We start from the raw sequence: 19,953 nt of genomic DNA, 5'->3' as shown, positions 1-19,953 counted from the left end.
CACCACAAAAAAACATGCTTCCTAACAAGTCCCCCAAACAGAAGTCTCATTACAAGATCCCACTGTATGAGAGAACACTTGGTACATTATGCAATACTCTAGAAAGTCCGGGACTTTCAAAAACATTTTAGCAGTTACCTTATTTTCATACAGGAACTCTAGAAACTTTGATCCCTGGAAAATGCTAATAACCTGCTTAGGGCTCTACCTGGCCATAAGTGAAGCAAGTATGAAGTTATAAAACAATTCATCGTTTCCAAATGTTTGTCCATTTTCTCCTGGTGTATCACAGGGGAGTTGCAACCATTAACTAAGAGGACTCAAACATGGAGGCATTTGGGAATTGCCTAGAAGTGTCAGCTGTGGGCTCTGTCAAATCAAAACATTTCTAGAATCCTCTATTACAGAATGCCTTGAATGCTTCTTTTCAACTACTTCAAAATCTGTTCCATTTTTTTCTGCATCTTTATATTTGTTTTCTTTCCAATGGTCATTCAGCTCAGTCTGGAAAGCAATGCTCTCTGGTCCTCACCTTTCTTCTTCCTTTGAGGTGGCGTTCCAGGGGTAAGGTAGCTAATTTATACATCACAGGAAATAAGACAGCAGTGAATATAGCTGATGCAAGACAGACGTACAGAACTATTGGCAGATCTGGGTAGAGTCCTTCAAGAATTCCAATTACTGCAGGAATCGCCATTTCTCCCAGGGCGGCACCAAATACAAAGAATGCTGTGGATTTCCCAGTTAAGGTGGTGTACTGCTTAATCCAGGAAACTCCACTGGGAAATGTGACTGCCATGGAGGCCCCATACACAGAAGTTGCGATCCAGAGGCAAAGAGAGCTCTTGTGAAAAAGCACCAGAAATAAAGATGAGACAAAGCTGCCAATGTTGCTCAACACAATCATGGTTCCAGGCTGTAAGAGTGTTGCAAAGAAGATGGCCAGGCCCCTGCAGGCTGCAAAGGTCCCCCAGAAGATGGAGTTCAAGCCAGCTGCTTCACTTTCTTCCATGCCAATATGAGTGGTGGCAAAGGAGAATATGAAAGAGCCATAGGTCACCTCCGCTCCAACGTAAAAGAAGAAGAAGAGGAAGAGGAGACAGAGCAGGGCCCAGTGATATTTAGTTCTTCGAGCTTCCTGACTCGATGCCATGGACTTTTTCTGCCTCGATTGTTTCTTACAAAACAGACCAAACAGAAAGACAGAGACTACTAAAATGTAGGTGCCGATGGAAGCATAGGCCCACAGCAGGTTCAAGTCCTCAGGCACTGCAAACAGAGAGTCTGAGGTGGCTCCAGAGGATAGGTTCAAGGCTGACCGTTCAAAGCCAGCCTCTGTGAGGTTCTGAGTGGATGCTGCTGTCCCCCAGGCCAATTTAGCCAGCAGGGGAGCTAGGGAGGCACCCAAGGCGAAACTGAAGTGTAAGGCCTGCATGTGTGGGGCTCCTTTGTCTCCCCAAAGATCCAAGATGAGGACGTTCCCACCTAGAAGTTAAAGAAATAATGTGTCAGGCACTTTGTAGAAGAAGAGGTGTCTCTATTAGGTGGTAGGACTTTCTGATGTTCTGAGTTTACAACCAAAGCCACTCTGTAATTAAGATGCTCCCACTATCACCGGAGGACTGTGTTTAGTCTCATCTTCATCCATGGAGTTTACAAAACACTAAACCATCACTGGAGCTAGGTCTATTTGAAACAATATATTATAAACCAGTGGTAATCTCACTGGGGCTTAATACTAATTGTGGTGTGAATGAGAATGGCCCCCTAGGCTCACATATGTGCATGTTTAATCCCCAGTTGGTGAACTGTTGAGGAAGGATCAGCAGGTGTGGCCTTGTTGAAGAGTCTCAATGGGGGTGGGCTTTGCGGTTTCAAAACCCCAGGCACAGTCAATCTCTCTCTATCCCTCTCAGAATGAGGATGTAAAGCTCTCAGCTACTGATTCAGTGCCATGCCACCATGCTCCCTGCCATGATGATCACAGACTAACCCTCAGGAACTGTAAGCAAGCCCCCAATTAAGTGCTTTCTTTTATAATCTGCCTTGGTCATGGAGGCTCTTCACAGCAATAGAACAGCAAGACATTGATAACTTTATATTTTTGAGACAGTTCTCATATATGCCATACTGACCTTGAACTTGCTATGTAGCTAAAGATGATTTTGAATTTTTGATACTCCACCTGTACCGCTTAAGTACTAGGATTACAAAAATGTGCCCATCGGTTTATGCAGTGCTGGGGATTGAACCTAGTATTTCATGCACACTAGGCAAATACTCTGCCCAGCTGAACTATATCCCCAGGTCCATATGTAGATATATGCTAGGCACAATTTTATCTAATGGTGGGAAAACTACCAAAGCTTCAGTACTTCCAATTAGGTTTCAATTCCAATTGAAGAATATTATTTGCTTAGGTCTAAACCTGATGCTGAACACCCAGCTGGGAGCCAGACTTCCCCAGAATTCTGGCATGCTTGTTTTAGGCAACAAAAACAATTTTCAGAATTGTACACTACATAGTTTCAACACCCACAAGGTAAAAATCCAGAAGCATCTAGTGTTTGGCTGTCATTTAAAAATTAGCTATTGTGAGACAATCATAAAGCTCCATGCTGTAAGTTTACATTCAGATGAAGCTCGAAGTGTAAAACATTTCCATGAGGGTGGGGAGCTAGGATTAGGGTAAACAAAGATCCACGTGTAATTTAGGAGGTCTTCGATGACAGAGTGAAACATGGAGATCTTCTGCAGTGGGGAGAGAGAAAACAACTGTACCAGGTGGGTTTGTATGTCATCTTGACACAGTCTAGAATCATCAGAGAGGAAGGAGCCTCAGCTGAGGAAACATCTCCTTGAGATCCAGCTGTAAAGCATTTTCCCAATTAGTGATCAATGGGGGAAGGCTCAGCCCATGGTGGGTGGTGCCATCCCTGGGCTGCTGGTTCTGGGTTCTATAAGAAGGTGGACTGAGCAAGTCAGGGGAAGCAAGCCAGTAAGCAGCTGCCCTCCATGACCTCTGCATCAGTTCCTGCCTCCGGGATCCTGCTCTGTTTTGTGTTTCTGTCCTGACTTCCTTCAGTGATGAACAGCAATGCTTAAGTATAAGCCTAACAAACTCTTTCCTCCCCAACTTGCTCTATGGTCATGGTGTTTCATTGAAGCTATAGAAACCTTAACTATGACAACCAAAAAGAAAGGCAAGAATATGGTACCTGCACTTATTTCTCTAAGTACAGAATCTGGGGTGCATTTGAAGTTGAATGGCTGCTTCTGTGGCCATATAATAATTCTACCCTTGTATGGTAGTTTAACTGAGAATGTCCTCCATAGTCTCTGGCATTTGAGTACTAGGTCCCCAGTTGGTGGCATCTTCTAGGTAGGGTTAGGAGGTGGCCTTTCTGGAGAAATTATGCCACTGGGGCAGGCTTTGAGAATCTAGAAGGTCACTGCCATTTCTAATTGCTCTCTCTGCTCTGTGTTTGTGGTTCAAGATGAGAGATCAGCTTCCTGCTCCTGCCACTATGCCTTGGCTCCCCCAGCATGGACTCCAACCCTCTAGAACCCTAAGCCCAAATAAACTCTGTCTCCTATAAGTTGCTTTCATCATAGTGTTTTTATCACAGCAATTACAAAGTAATTAATAAACTTTGTCTATCAGATCATCATTTTCTCTTACACTAAAGTGGTGAAACTATCTGAACATGAAAGCCTGCCCATTTGCATTATAATTTCCCACAGAAAGGGAGTCTTTCGATGTTTGGATAATCCAACAATCTCTCATAAAGCAAAATCCTCAAAGTTCACTTCATAGTTAGGTGTGTAACAATTGGTTGGTTGGGGGCTGGAGAGATGGCTCAGAGGTTAAGAGCGCTGACTGCTCTTCCTGAGGTCCTGAGTTCAATTCCCAGCAACCACATGGTGGCTCACAACCATCTGTAATGAGATCTGGTGCCCTCTTCTGGCCTGCAGTCATACATGCTGTATACATAATAAATAAATAAATCTTAAAAAAATAATTAAAAAAAAACCCAATTTGTTGGTTGTGATTAAGGTTAGTGTGTGCCACCATGCCCAGCCCTGAGTGGCAAGCAGTGGTGCTGGAAGTGGAATGCTGATTGGATGAGTCCATGCCACTTTAATAGGAAGACTCATGACACTACAGTTTCATATGCTTTTCCCTATGGAACAATCCCCAATTCTGGAGATGACACTGAAGGGTTCACTAACCTGTGTCCACGATGCTAACGGAAGCACCAAAGACGGACATCACAGCAATCAGTAAGACTGCCTTCTTGCAGAAAGGAATGAGATAAAACCCAGCGGTGGTAGCCAACATTGACACACCTGAGGAAAAAAGACAATAAGGCCAGCTGTGAAAAAAAAAGTATTCATTAGGGTCCTAGGTCATAGGAACATCATAAAACATTGTAAAAATGCAAAGTAACATGGAATTTACTGGTTGGTTTTGGGCTGTGCATGGTGGTACACACTAACTTTAATCACAACTCCTGGGAGGCTGAGGCAGGCAGATCTCTATGAGTTTGAGGCCAGCATGATCTACAGAGAGAGTTTAGGGCCAGCCAAGCTTACAGAGTGAGATCTTGTCTCAAAGACAAACAAACCAAAAAGGCAAAACCACCACCACCACCACAACAAAATGTTTGATCATGAGTAGGTGAGAGATACAGCTGATGTATATGGTGGTTTTATCTAAATCTTTAATAATATTTACAGACTATAAAAATGTAAAATACCATGACAAATACAATTCTATCATTGCTAATGATCAAATTAGAAATTATAACAAAGATAAATTTTATAGTGTAGGAGTTAATCCCCGAAGTATTTCTTCAAATAGAATTGTTATATGAGGTGACAATGTAAAAATAAAACTCAACCATTATAATAGGATATAGGAAACTTTACCAAATCAGTTCATTTGGGGGGACAAAGAAAGTACAGAAAAAATACTTTTTTAACTCATTTTTGGAAGTAATTTATTTGTCAGCAATAAAATATTCACCTTGCCTCCAAAGGAATTTTATCATAGTAATCTAAAAAAATATTTTTAATTATGCCAATTTATTGAAAAAGGCACCAGGCGGTGGTGGCGCAAGCCTTTAATCCCAGCACTCTGGAGGCAGAGGCAGGCGGATCTCTGTGAGTTTGAGGTCAGCCTGGTCTACAAAGCGAGTTCCAGGAAAGGTGCAAAGCTACACAGAGAAACCCTGTCTTGAAAAACAAAACAAAACAAAACAAAAAAGGCATGCTAACAGCTCTGCCCTGTTTTTCAGAGTCAGGATCCAAGAGGATCAGCCTATGCTCAACTCTGACATGGACAGCAGGACTGAAGTCAGTCTATATCATTTTCCCGCTGTCCTGGGTCCCTTCATCTTCAACCCCAGGTCCACAGAGCCTGGCCAGGTTCCAGGAGCCATTCTGATCCTCATAGCCGCAGAAGGCCCGCCCTACCCCAGATAAGCAGAGCTTCATGGTCAACCAGTGTGTGAGTTTGGAGCAGAGCCTACATTACAGGAAAGGCCAGCATTGGTCAAGGTTGCCAACATTCACTCCTGAGAAAGAGCTAATCAAGTTTCTAGAAGGTTTGGTAAAGAATCCACCCTATGGAAGTCCAGCTGCCAGGGAGGACATCCATATCCATTTCCATTGTCAGCCATTCTGAAGTCTATGCTTTTAATGCTTAGAGTCAAGGTAAAACATTTGTTGAAGAAGAAGAAGAAGAAGAAGAAGAAGAAGAAGAAGAAGAAGAAGAAGAAGAAGAAAAGAAAGCAGTGTTTACTTACCCAAAAGTAAAAAATGATTCATGTGGTCAAGGAGAACGCCACCAATCACGGTACCACATATGAATCCAGAAGCACGGCCCACAAAAATGAGAGAAAGGCTGCTGATATTTTGGTTCACATTTCTTGCCAGATCTTGAAATGTAGGCCCAAGGATAGCAATGCTTATTCCCTAAAATTGAAACAGAGAAGAGCTTTAAACTCACAACCATTAAATTGATGTTTATTCAAATGGTGGCATTTTCCATGATAAACAATGGCAGGGGGAATTTCAATGTAATGTAGAGATTCCCTTTATTCAAACAGGACAAAATGTACAACTCTTTCCTATTAGAGGAATACACTCCTGTGAGTTTTTTCTACTCTATTTTTAAATATTGTCTGGCTTTGGTTGCAATTTTTACATTTTGAAGAACACCTTACAAGATTTTTCTGCATTTATAGTTAATGAGATATATAAAATTTATTCTCAAAATATTTTATTTTAGATATACTCCATTTACGACTGATATAGGAATTTAGAGATCGAAGTTTAAATTCTCAAACATCAACTTATTGCTCGTTAGTTATGTTAAAAATGCAATACTTCTGGCATAGGTTTCTCTGAACTACACAAATACAATATGCTGGAAATCAACTATCTGAATGTTTCTAAATCTATAGTCTTCTTTAAGGAAAATCCCAAAGCCACCAGGAAGGAATATAGGCTCTAAGGCTTTTAAGGAAATATTACATACACACAAGCAAAATGGTTTTATCAATAAAATGTTGCCTTACAATGTGTTAGCAAGAACCAAGGGTTGAGGAGGAACCATTGATGCTTTCAAGACAAACGTTTCTAAGTCATCATTTCAAGAGTAATTGATGGCAATTGCACTGCTCTGCTGCAAACCAGTGTGTCCCTTGTCTTAGCAGCAGGAACCGGGGACTAAGGACTACAGCGTGGACAGGCTGCGCAGCAAGCACCAAGTTCAATGAAGGAGGGCTGAGTACAGGTTTTTATCAAATCCCTTCAAAGGGACTTGTGAGACTTCAGCACACAGTGAAGGCGCTCTCTAGGCACCTGTGGTGTTTTTCCTTCCAAGTCCCTCCCACATCAATGTAGCCCAAGAAGCGAGCCAGGTGTTGGTGGTCTGTAATCCCAGAACTCGGGAGGCTGAACATGTTCAGCCTCAGTGTGGGGCTACTTAATGACACAGTGCCTGAAAAATTCTAACGTCTTAAAGACAATCGTGGCTGCAGGCATTCATTCGCAGGCCCTTGATTCCTACCACCTACCACCTGGGTGATGAAGAAAGTCACTTTGCTTCTGCAAATTTGCCAGTTGGTTGAACTTGCTCAGGCCACCAGGAAGAGGTAATAATTACTATATATTCTCCCAAAGCCAGTACACTATCCTACATGCTTCATTATTCTTCTACTGTAATATGGGTCATTGCTCACACGCACGCATGCACATGCACGCGCGCGCGCGCGCACACACACACACACTCGCACACACACACACACACACACACACGCACACACACTCGCACACTCGCACTCACACACACTGAACCCCTAAGTAATTTGGACTTTGCATGCGTGGTTGCAGAGGAGAGCAGGTGGAGGCCCTGGCCCCCTTTGCTGCATCTCCTTCTGCTATGGCATCCATGTGACTATGAAAGTTTATAGATGTTGGAAGACACATTAAGGCAATCCAGGCAATGCGTTTGGGTTGACAAAAACCCTCCTAGACTAGAACTGTGCTCATTTTCTAGATAGGGAAACGGAGACCCAGGAAGATGAATGAACCCAAGCTCTTGCAGTGCAGGCTTGGGAAATTGGTCTGCAGCTAGGGAGTGCTCCTCCCCTGTGGGAGCCTCCTGCCCCAGCCCGGGAAGGGGCAGCCTAGGCTCTCACCAGCCCCACGAACGCGGCGTACAGGACCACCGTGATGAACCAGCGCAGCGCGCTCCGGGTCCCACCGCTGCGCCCGGCTGCCGCCTCCCGCTCCTTGCGCGTCGCTGGGTCCCGGTATTCCTGCAGGAGCTGGAGCCCTGTAGCCGGGGCCGGGACCCCGCGGAACTCCAGCTCCGTCTCCAGCTCCATCTTGGCGGTTTCCAAAGGTTCTGGACTCCCTCCTGGCGAGTAAGATCTGGGCGCAGCCCGCCCCGCCCCTGCGGCCGCTCCCCATGCCACTTCCCAGGCTACCCGTCCGTGATGTGTCCGCGCTGCAGCCCGCGCCTATGCTGGGCTCCCGGAGCGCCAGCTCAAATGCAGCCTCAGGACAGAAGACACCCCTGTGCCCAAGGAAAAGCACTGCCAGACCCACAAGGTGAGGCCAGCCCCCAGGGTCACCCGAGGAGGGGAAGAACACGGAAAGCTTGGCTCTCATAAACTTGCCAGAGCCCTGCCCCCAGCAGAGAAAACAAAGTTCATCTACAATTCCTAGTATAAGAAAGTCACTTAAAAAGCTGAATGTGGGGGTAAACACCTTTAATTCCAGCACTCAGGAGGCAGAGGCAGGCAGATCTCTGTGAGTTCGAGGCCAGCCTGGTCTACAGAGCGAGTTCCAGGACAGCCAGAGGTACATAGAGGAACCCCGGCACCCCACCCCGTCTTAAAAAAACAAAAGAAAAGAAAAGTCACTCAAAGTTTTGATAGATAAATTATTACGTTAATTAAGGGATTAAACACATCCGAGAAACCAGAGTTGTCCTTGGAGTAGAGTAGGTGTGTAGTCCGGTGTGAGCTGAAGCCAGATTACATGGGTGAATAATACATGAATGAAACAGATTAAGTCAAGAGGACAGCTTAAAAAGGGCAAGTGTGAACAAACACTTAGTGTAGGCCCATTCTCACCATTTGGCCGAGGTGGGCGGGACGCAGCTGAACAGGGGCAGGGGATTCTAACCCTGGCCCTCCGTGGAACTCCAACCAAGTGCCCACCCTGTGCCATACTGCAGGGATGGACGGAACACAACTAAACACACCAACCAGGAGCCTGCCCGTGATGCTCAGCAGTTGGGCACTATTATGATCTCCTTGTGATGAGGCAGCATGGCCCAGCCCAGTGTCACAGCGACCTGAGTGAGACAGGGAGACCCACAGACAGGCCTGCGCACCCCGGATCCAAGGAGAGAACACGGGCCCACCCGGTAGCTTGCAGCACCAGCCAGGAGGGCACTATCAGAGTGAGTCTGGCGTTTTATGGGAGGGAGAGAAGGAGAAAGGCAGAGACAGAGAGACAGAGATAGAAGAGGAGAGGAGAGAGTGAGAGCAAGAGAGAGGGAGAGGGAGAGAGAGGGAGAGAAAGGAGAGACAGAGAGAGAGAGAGAGACAGAGAGAGAGAGAGAGAGAGAGAGAGAGAGAGAGAGAGAGAGAATATGAATGGTTCAGGTCCTGTGGACGGAGACATATCTGAAGAGATGAGAGAGAAGGGAGTGGGCTGAGGTGGTGAGGGAGCTGACCTCTCGAGCAGCAGCGAGCCCTGCACTATGTCTGGGCAGCCCATCAGAGATGACCCTGTTGATGAGAGCACAAGATGAACCAACCCTGAGGACATGAGCGTGGGAGATCTAGCCCCATCCCTCACCTGCCACAGAGCAGCATGGGCAGCTGAGAGATACTCCCTTACCCCCACCCATCAATGCCTGGGGCAGATGGGAGACCTGACCCTGTGGTCATAAGAGCCAGAGAGCTGTCCCTGATCCCTACCAGCTGCAACACTTGGGAGAGCAGGTCCTGCATCTCACCAGAGCAGGCACAACAGAGCCAAACCAGTTATTGGAGGTTTGGGTGAGCCAGCCCCAAAGATGTGAGCATGGGAAAGATGTTCCCGTTTCTCATCTGTCTTGTGGAGCACCCTCCCTCCACCCACTCCCAACTGCCTACCTATCAACTCCTGGGGCAGGTGGGAGAGCTGGTCCTGTGGTCAAAAGAGTGGTCAGGAGAGCTATCCCTGACCCCCACCAGCTGCATCTCTAGGGAGAGCAGGCCCTGCACCTTTCCAGGGCAACACAATAGAGTAACCATTGTTAAGGCAGGTGTGGGTGAGCCAGCCTCAAAGTGGTGATCATGGGAGAGCTGTCCCTATTTCCCATCTGGTGGACCAACCCTACTGCTGCCCAGACTCAGGGTTATGACTTGGCCTGCTCCAACATCCAACCCATCTATGATCTGCTGGAGCACATGAAGGGACCTGATCCACGGACCCAAAGCTACAACACAGGATGGCAGCGGGGTGTCCAGGAAGAGTCCTAGTGGGAGCACAGCATCAATCTTGTAGTGGAGACCAGGGGCCTCAAACCACACCAATGACTCTTTGCAATGAACACTTACACACAGAGATGTATAGACAAAAGGGTATATAGAGTGACCTGTTGGGTCACACTGCAGCTTCCATGAAGAGATTTCTAATTTTTTCTCTTTCAGGTTTATTCATTTTATTTTTGTCCTTTATTCTTTTGAATTTTGTTTTATTGGTGGGGAGGGTTTGCAGGAGCAGACACAAAGGGATGAGGAATGAGTGGGATCAAGATACATGATGTGAAAGACTCTTAGAATAAAATAAAACATAGTGCAGCTTAGTGAAGAGAGCACAGGTTTTGGAGACATGCAAATCTCAGACGGACTTCTGGCTTTTTTCACAGGCTTCATCACTCAAGAGAAAACAGTCCCCAGCTGTATCTTCCTCCATGAAAACAGCATCTGCCTTAAAAAGCTTCAGGGTTCGGGGAGAGGATCAAAAACAGTGTTGTCAGCGTGTGTAAAAAGTTACCATTGTGACTAAGCTGGTTCTACCTCATCTGTGTTTTCATGGTCCCTCCTCATGTTCAAAACTACATGCTTCCTGGTCACACCATGGTAAGGAAACTCTAACTACAGTAACTTGGTATATTCAGTATGATATAGCAGCGTATTGGCCCGGACACAGAAGAGGTTAAAGGAAATCTTGGGATGAGAGCTCAGGAACTACATCTGAATTCAAGCTTAATGGTTTTCTTATAGAATGACTGTTTTACTAAAGTTAGAAAACTCGATCCCTACACCATTAACCTTTCCAGAGGGAAGCAGCATAAAGCACCAGGGAGGCCTCAAGTGTGTCCTGTGAACCAGTCTAATGTCCCATCTTTCCAGTTCCAGGGAGCATCTCAGAGAAAAGGTGTCAGAACTTAGGCTCACACCCAACCCAATCTATGAAGATAAAATAGGAATGCAGAAATAACCAAGCCCTTTCTTGCAGAAAGTACGCTGTAGCGGGGACTTTATTCAACACTCATGTACTTAGGACATTGAATGCTGCCTTTGCTCCTTAGTGCCAGGGTTGCCTAAGAGGAGACACAAAGGTCAAAGCTTGCCCAGAGTCTCTAGTATGAAACAAAGGTAAAGAAAGTTCTGTTGTGAGCAGAACACACAGTTGTAAACCCAGGTCACTCAAAGGAGGGATGGCAATTGTTTAGATAAGACATTTAATCTCTTTCAACTTCAACGTTCCCACTTTAAAAATATCTTTTCCAAGGACTCATAACTGTGGAGTGCGGAGATAAGCATACGTGTGAGCCATGCTGAGTTGGGAAGACTGAGCTGTTTCACTGTTCTTGTCTAAGTGCAAGACAGGTCCGTGGATCCCAACATCAGGCTTTCAGGTACCCAGTTCCTGCCTGACATGCCATTCAGAAAAATCTCTTTTCTCCTCTAAGGCAGAGGAGTAGCTATAATAATCTCCAATAGGAAATCTATCAACAATATACACAGTAAGTCATGTAGCAAGTAACAGTTTTATTGGTGAACTGGTAAGTTTAGAAAATGTCAGAAAGTTCTTTAGGCTGGAAAAAAAAAACCAAGGATTGTGCACGTCATTTTTTATAGCAACAGTGTGAAGTGAAATGCTACTCACATTGTAGGAACCCCATGTAAGTATGCAACACTCAAAAACATGAAGATATTCTTGACTAATTTCTGAAGGAGAATGCTATGGAACAATCTTTTTGTACACTATGAACATGAATTACTCTCATTGGCTAATAAAAAGCTAATTGGCCAATAGCTGGGCCAGAAGAGGTTGAAGTCAAGAACCAGACTAGGAGAATTCTGGGGAGAGGAGTGCAGGGTCAGGAGAGGTGCCAGCAAGCTGCCCAGGAAGCAAGATGTGCTAGAGCACAGGTAAAGCCATGAGCCATGTGACAATACACAGATTAATAGAAATCAGCCAAGTATCTATAATTCATATTCAGCCTCTGAGTCTGTTATTTTGGACCAGGTGGTTGGAACAAGAAAACTCCATATACAGGATCAAGCTCATTTTTAAAAATAAAAGAAACACCTAATGACCCAAGTCTAAGCTTAAAGCAAGTGTGTGTATGTGTGTGTGTGTGTGTGTGTGTGTGTGTGTGTGTGTGTGTGTTTTACTCATTCCTAGGAATCTCAGTTTAATCAAGCTGTCAAGATTAACCATCAGATGCATATTTCTTTTTTTGAATACATATCATCTACTCAACAAGTTTTTCTTTGAAGAAAAACTCCAGGGTTTTTTTGTTTGTTTGTTTGTTCTGTTTTTTTTTTTTTTTTGTTTTGTTTTGGTTTTTTTTGAGACAATATTTCTCAGTGCAGCCTTGGCTATCCTAGAACTCAGTAGACCAGGCTGGCCTTGAACTCATAGAGATATGCCTGCCTCTACCTCCTGCATGCTAGGAGTAAAGGCGTGTGTCACCACTGCCTGGCAAAAACCTTCAGTTTATAATCTTGTTTTACCAAGGCCACTGAGCAACAGGCTTGACATATATTCACTTTGTTCTCCAACAAGATACAGTTTTGGTCTTGGTTTTTGAAAGGCTTGATTACCACCAACCTCTGCACTACCAGGAGGAGGTGAAGTCTTCAAGAGGTAGGACCTAGTAGGGAGAATTTAGGTTACTGGGAGAGTGCTCTTAAAGATGATATTGGGATCCAGGTCCTATCCCACATGAGGTGAACACTCCTGTTTCCAAGGTCTGAAACCAGGTCAAGTGCTGACAGATTAAAACAACCAAACCATGAGAAGTAAATATTTGCTTCTTACAAACTCAGTACCCAAGATATTTTGGTCTTAGCAACAAAGATGCAACACATGTGAATGAAACGTCTGATAAGAAAAAGCCAACTTGCAGACGACAGGGCAGACATGCTCTGAAGAGTCCTGAGAACCTGGTTGGATGCTTTGAGTAGTGCTCCACATGCTGGCAAGGGAGTGTAAAGAGAACTAATGTAGAACTTTACAGTCAGCAGACATCCATGCAGAACCCAATGATACGATTTGCTAGATATAATATGTTAATGCCCCAAAGCCCTTGTTCCCCTTTGTATTAAATACCCAATCTCACAATGAACCTGACAAGAAAGAGACAAACCACATGGTACATGATCTGACGGTAGGCAGGTATACAATGCTGATGTTCTAGTTTGTTCTAAGGAAGAAAACCTGGGTTTAGCTCAGAGATGAGGCGTGAGATTCCAAATCACCCAGCGCTTAAAGCAAGTTTTTGTGATGAATTTATAATTATAAATGTATTTATATCACATGTCACAATATTCTACGTAAGCTGACATACAAAACCATATAAACAGTGAATGCATTTATATGTAGATATAATAAATGCACAAGACCACTCCTACTTTATAGAAATGATAGAGGGTAGATTATTGAATCTACTCTGAAAAGAAAAAAAGAGAGAATATGATATAGATAAAAAGGTAGATTGAATCTACTTTTAGAAAGCAATTACTAGTTTTAAATAATTTACAATGGATTGGATTTTTGTATATGGTATACAAATTATGTATATTGATACCAATTTGAGATTGATTTTGTTAGAAAATACTGTACATATAATTCTAATCTTGTTCAAGGTATTGTACCTTTACAATTCATTTAACAATGTAATGCTATTTGCTAATCCTTAAAAGTTGTTATTATCAACTATTAGGATATAAAGAAATGAAAGTAGTTAGTCATTACAGTCAAACTTGTAGCCATATTAGGTATGTTTTCAAGGTCAAGCAGAAATATATTTTAGATAGGCAGGTCGTCTTCAAACCCTTCAGAGATCTAAAGAATATGGCATTTAAGATGTTTTAATAACATAGATTTTTTTTTCTTTTTCTTTTTTTTTATGACTATGAGACATGTCTGCTCCTGGCAGCACCAACCTACTTCAGAGAAGATATGGGCATTGAAGACCCTCCACATGGAGTTAACTTTCAGTGCGGCAAAAGTTAGCCACTGAGCAAGAAAGTTCCCCCACACTGACTGCTGACAGTATGCTGTCTCAAATGGACAAGCAGGACACACACACACACACACACACACACACACACACACACAAAGGAAATGCAGATCCTTGACAAGTGTGGCTGCAGCTTTGGCAACAGGCCAGGACAATACGACACCATCACTGAAGTGGCTCTACAATCTGGAAAAGGTACAGTGCCCCTTCCTTTGAAGGTAGCTGAACAGGCAGTGGACAGCTCTTGATGTTCAGTGGAACAGTAGCTGGAACAGTTATTCTTGAAAGAGTAACTAGACTGACAGAGCCTAACCTATTAATGGTAGACTGACATTTAAAAAAAGATGAAGCCACTCACAAGCTGACAAGAATGGGCAGCCAGATTCCAAAAAATGCTAGCAATTTCCAAAATTTAAAATCCTGATTCATGGCATGGCATTGGTGGAATTCAAGTTTATCTGGTACATGAAATACTCGCACAGAATGTGGGGTCGAGCTGGAGGCTTTACATACTTCCTGCTTCACAAATGAGTCTGTCAGATATGTTAAGCCTGTAGGCCAAAGATGATGCCCCAATGTTGCAGAGAAACCTCGGGTGACTGCCCAGGCTGCTGGCTGTTTCTGTCATTTCTCACATTTTTTCAGAAGTCGCTTTTTTGCACTTCCTGTTTTACTAGGTAACATTATTTCCTTCTCAGGTCTCTGAAGGGAGTTGAAGATTAAATAGTTTTGGTTATAGTTTTCCTTGTTAAGAAATAACAGAAAAGAAACTAATACTTGTAAAGTATATAAAATTGAAAGTCATCATAAGATAGTTTTCTGTTGGTAATATGTTAACATAGAAAGTGAATTAGGTACATTTTTGACTTACCAAAATAGGATAGATAATGGAATAGTTTCGCTGAATTTGTCAAATGCAAATGGACTAGACATTGTTGATGTATTTATTGCTTGTATATATTGTATATAGTTATTGTACTTATTGTATATAGTTTTTCTTATATTAGCTATAACTTTTTTATTTTTTATTTTAGACAAAAGGGAAATGTGGTGATATTTTATTTGTGCTCTAATAAATAAAGCTTGCCTGGAGATCAGAGACAAAAGCCAGCCATTATATTAAACAGAGGTCAGGAAATGGTAGCACATGCCTTTAATTCTATCACTTGGCAGGCAGGGATCTGTCTGGATCTCTGTGAGTTCAAGGCCACACTGGGAAAAGAGCCAGGCGTGGTGGCACATGTCTTAAATTCCAACACTAGTTAACCTTGGAGGCCTAGAGGTCTGTACAGACAGACAGGAAGTGATAGAGCTGGGCAGGAAGAGGAAGTGATGTAGCTGGACAGAGAGAGCAAATCAAATGACAGAACATCAAGGCATATAGGTGTGGGTAGACAGGAAGTAACTTGCTTTTGGAAGCTGTGGAGTTGTGAGGTGAGGTTAGCTGTGGCTTTCCCTATTTTCCTGATCTCTCAGGTTTTCACCCCTATATCTGGCTCTGTGTTTTTTATTTAATGTGACTGTTTAGAAATTCGTCTATACTACTCTTTAAGAGTGTTAGGTCTCAAACCCAGGACAAGTCTCACTCAGCACCTGAGGCTCCTCCCAGCACTTCTCACCCCGTCCCCACCCTAAACCCCCCCCCCAGCCTGATCCCTCTACAACAGTCTCTTGCCCAGCTGCCTCTTTTCTCATGGTCTGGTTTAGTCTGCCAGCCATGTTCAGCCTGGACTTTCCCCTCTTCCTGCTTTCTCCCTTATATCTACCCTAAAAATCTTGTCCATACTTCAGGAGTACTCATGTCCTCCTCCTTCGATTTCATTTTTTAATTCAAAGAGGAAACACAACTGCAATTGATTAGCTGGAATAAAATCCCAGTGTATTAGAGTGCCTGGGCAGAAGGTGAGTGAGCTGCAGAGTCTGGAATTGCTCATGTTTTGGCAGAACTTCCAGCAACAGAATCCATCTTCCTGTCCACTTGACCAGCAATGGTGACAGGAAACAGGGCATCTCTGCATCCACGCTTGTCCTCCAGAGAGAACACACAATAAGATCACCACAAAGAGCGAGCACAGCTTCACCAGCCTGTCCATCAGTTCTGCCCAGCAGAGATTCCTGTTTTCTGCATTCCCAAATTCGCTGCTTCTCCACTTTGCCTGAGGTTGTACTACAGAGGAACTTAAAGGTCAATGCTCAGGCCCCGCTGCCAATAAGTGGGCATTTCAGTGTAGAGTGCTGGGCATTGGTAAATTTGGAACACTGCAAGGTAATTCTTACATCAGTCAGGGGCTCAAATCCATGGAACCAAAGACTTATCTGCAGTCACGGTTTTCCTGGGTCCTTTCTCCTCCTGGGGTTTATGGGTTCTAGAGGGTCAGGAACAAATGGCCCTTTGCCCCCTTTGGTATCACTAAGCACTTCTCATATCACAGTCCAGAGAAAAGCACTTTGCACTCCAAGATAAGAATGACAGTGTCGATCTATTGGTTGTGTGTTTACTACAATAAAACCTTGGTCACTTCTCATAAACCTGGACCTTACCAAGGGCAGTTCTGTGGGGTTTTCTGTAGCTGCATTTGCTCTTAGGAGGACCTGTCATCTTCAGGACATGACGATCATGGATGTAACTGTCATTCCCCTTCACATACAGCACTGCACATTAGGAACTTCAGTTTTGTTTTTCATCAAGTACTTTTATTTTTCAGTTAGGCCTTCTCAAGCTCCCGTAGCAGGTGAACTGTCCTTTCTGGAATGCCTCTGCCCCTGAGTCACTTCAACAAAGTAAGTGTCTTGGCTGAAGAGGTGGCTCAATGTGTAGTGTGTTTTCTGGGCAAGCTTGGCTGCCTGAGTTCAATCATGTAAAAGTGGATGGAAAGAACTGACTGTACAGAGTTGACCTTTGACCTCCATATGCATGCAATATCATGTGTATACACACACACATACTACACACACACACACACACACACACACACACACACACACACAATTAATTTAAAAATAAAGCAAGGCTAAAAGGCCCAAAGGTTTTCTGGACTCAGAAGAGGACATGCTTCTCCCAGAATTAGCATTTTTTTTGTAAGTGATAAGGGACAGGGCTGAAAACCCAAACTCCTGTTAGATAAAGAGAAACACTTTAATTCAAGTTAAAAGAGCTAGCCAGAAATGTGCCTAAGCTAGGCTGAGCATATAATGAGTCTCTGTATCATGATTTGGGAGATGGTTAGTGGCCTAAAAGAAAAGGTCTGGTACAGTGCTCTCTTCTGGCCTCCAAGGGTACCTGCATACACATTGACTACACACACCCTTAGTAAATACATTTAAAAAAATAGAACCTACTAACTTTGAATAATAGACTTTTTCAAAAAGAAATTTGCAGTTAGCTGTTTTTGTTTTTGTTTTTTTCATTCCATTTGAAAAGAAGAACCTTGTTCCCAGGGTCTGCTGGTGTCATTCAGGTACCCACTGACAGTAGTCGCTGAGCCCAGTCTACTCTGGAATAGACTAGAAGGGAAACTTCCCACTGAGTGGTAAGTGCTCCTGCTTTTAGAGTAGTGTGTGTAGGAGTGTGAGAGAGCCAGCTCTCTAGAAGGGAGCAGTGGATCAGACCTAAAGCCAACCCAGTCACTCCATTCACAGACTGACCAGAAACTCCAGAGGGTGGTCTCAGTAGAACAGTGGCATGGAGGTGGGCAGTGGTGGGGCACACCAGGCAGATCTCTGTGAGTTTGAGGCCAGCCTGGTCCACAGAGCTAGTTCCAAGACAGCCAAGGCTACACAGAGAAACTTTGTCTTAAAAGACCATAATGAATAAATAGAACAATGACATTTACTCCTTGTGTGCCAGGTTACACAATCTCCTTTCAACATCTAGACAGAAATACACAGACGATGGGAGCCTAAGGGAGAAGAGGAGGGAACAGTTCTAAAGAAGGGCAGAGATACTATGAGAGGCAGAGACCAGCCTAGTCCATGATTCTCTAGCACACAGCTGTCCATCCAAGGCAGCACAAGGAGAGAACAGTGCATATGATGCAGCACTGTTCACTTAGCAGAAGATTGGGATCAAGCCCTGCAGTAGTCAATACTTGATAAATACATGAGAGATTGCTCGACATGGAAAGGATTGATTGGGGGCTCACAGTTGCAGAGGTTTCAATTGATGCTTAACTATCTCTGTTGTTTTGGGGCCTGTGGTAAGAAGGATCTGTGGTTGCCTTGGCTCTCTTGGGATGCCTGCCCATCCAGCTCATAAATAAATCACACACAGAGGCTGATTCTTAACTATGAATGTCTGGCCTTAGCTTGGCTTATTTCTTGCCAGCTTTCTTTAACTTAATTATCCCGTCTATCTTTTACCTCTAGGCTTTTCCCATTCTCTTACTTCTGTAATGGTTTGGAAGTGGGTGGCTTCCTGGGCAAAAGGTGATCTGGTGTAGTAGAACGGGGGAAGGAGAGTGAGTGGCTTTCCATGGCCACACTACGCCTTGTGGTGATGGGAAGATTCAACTCACCTCTGCCAATGCACCAGCTGAAAAGTTTAAATTCTCCAGTAGTGAGTAATGCTGCTGAAGTAATAAATCAGATCAGGCTAATTAATAAGTCCAGGTTTAATCTGAGCAAAGCATTCTTGTGTGGTCTCAGGGGAATAGGAGAAACCATGAGGAAAAGCCACAAGGGGAAGTCTGTGGGCCAGACCTTAAGTACCCTCCTGGGGTGGAGCCGCTGCTAGTGGGGCTTCCTGGGGGCGGGGTCTGGAGAAGGCAGCTAGGGGGAAGATCCCCCAACAACCATAAAACTTGGGAAGAAGTAAACAAAATCACTGAGTTCTACCCATTTATAAAGGATAGCACACATAAGGTTTTGTTGTATTTAAAATGAGTAGCCTTTCTCCTCTCTGACCCATGGCCATCATTCCACCTTCTCATTGTTATTTTGGTTCCCTGGGTACTTTAAACCCAGGCAGGTGTGTTTAAAGTATGTATGATGGGCATGTTCCAACCCTTAGACTGCCTAGCTGTAAATGAAAGTTGTCCAATGTGTGCAGTGTTTATAAGGTAATTATACTCAAAACTAGTGAAAATCAAATCTAGAAACAGCAACTCCCAGACCTACCTTACTGAGGTAGTTAAGGGCTCAAAAAAGACCCATCTACAGCACTCATATTTAAGGCAGGAGAACAAGGTATCTAGAAATCTCTGAATATGACTATATGCAAATTCACCCTCCCACTAAGGTAATAAGACAAAGTGTCACTAATACCATCTGAACACAACTAGACACAGATTCATTCTACTGTCAAGATATTGGAACACACTGTCTACAAATTCTCTCTGAAGATGTACAAAATTCACATATTAAAAGATTCAATGTTGTGGTACATTCCTGTAACTCCCAGGAACTCAGAGGAAGGAGGATTGCTTGAATCCCAGAGTTTGAGACAAGGCTAAGATGACATGTAAGACCCATCTCGAAATAAACAAATAAATAAATAGTTTTTCCCCTAAAATTGTCTTTAAAAGTACTCCAATGCCCACAACTGAAGTAGTTACTATTTTTTCACTAATATAAAACACTGAATGTAAACCATGTTATCTTTAATCTGTATACAGGAACGTTCTGTCACTTATAATTTGTCAGGATATTAAAGGATCATTGACTACAAAACACATTCTGTTTCAGGTAGGCATAAAAGGGTGAAGGAAAGAGATATTTTCAGATCAGTGGAACACAGCAGTAAAAATACGCTTGTCCGAAAGCCAGCGGGCACATGGACAGTAAGCACATCGAATTGGCCTATATTCACAGTCAGCCTGCTCAGAGTCTTTCCATCATCCTGTCTTCCTTCTCATTTGAAATGAACCGTTGGCTGCTCCAGCAGACATCCTGGACAAACTCAG

General features: G+C 43.7%; 1 pseudogene; it reads right to left on the bottom strand.

The window, feature by feature from the left end:
* Window positions 1-310: 310 nt before the first annotated feature.
* LOC118570691 lies at window positions 311-5,847 on the bottom strand (annotated as a pseudogene).
* Window positions 5,848-19,953: the final 14,106 nt, after the last annotated feature.

Source organism: Onychomys torridus, chromosome 19 (genome assembly GCF_903995425.1).
Source record: "Onychomys torridus chromosome 19, mOncTor1.1, whole genome shotgun sequence".
In the NCBI taxonomy this organism is placed as follows: Eukaryota; Metazoa; Chordata; class Mammalia; order Rodentia; family Cricetidae; genus Onychomys; species Onychomys torridus.
This window is presented reverse-complemented; position numbering and strand designations above follow the sequence as displayed.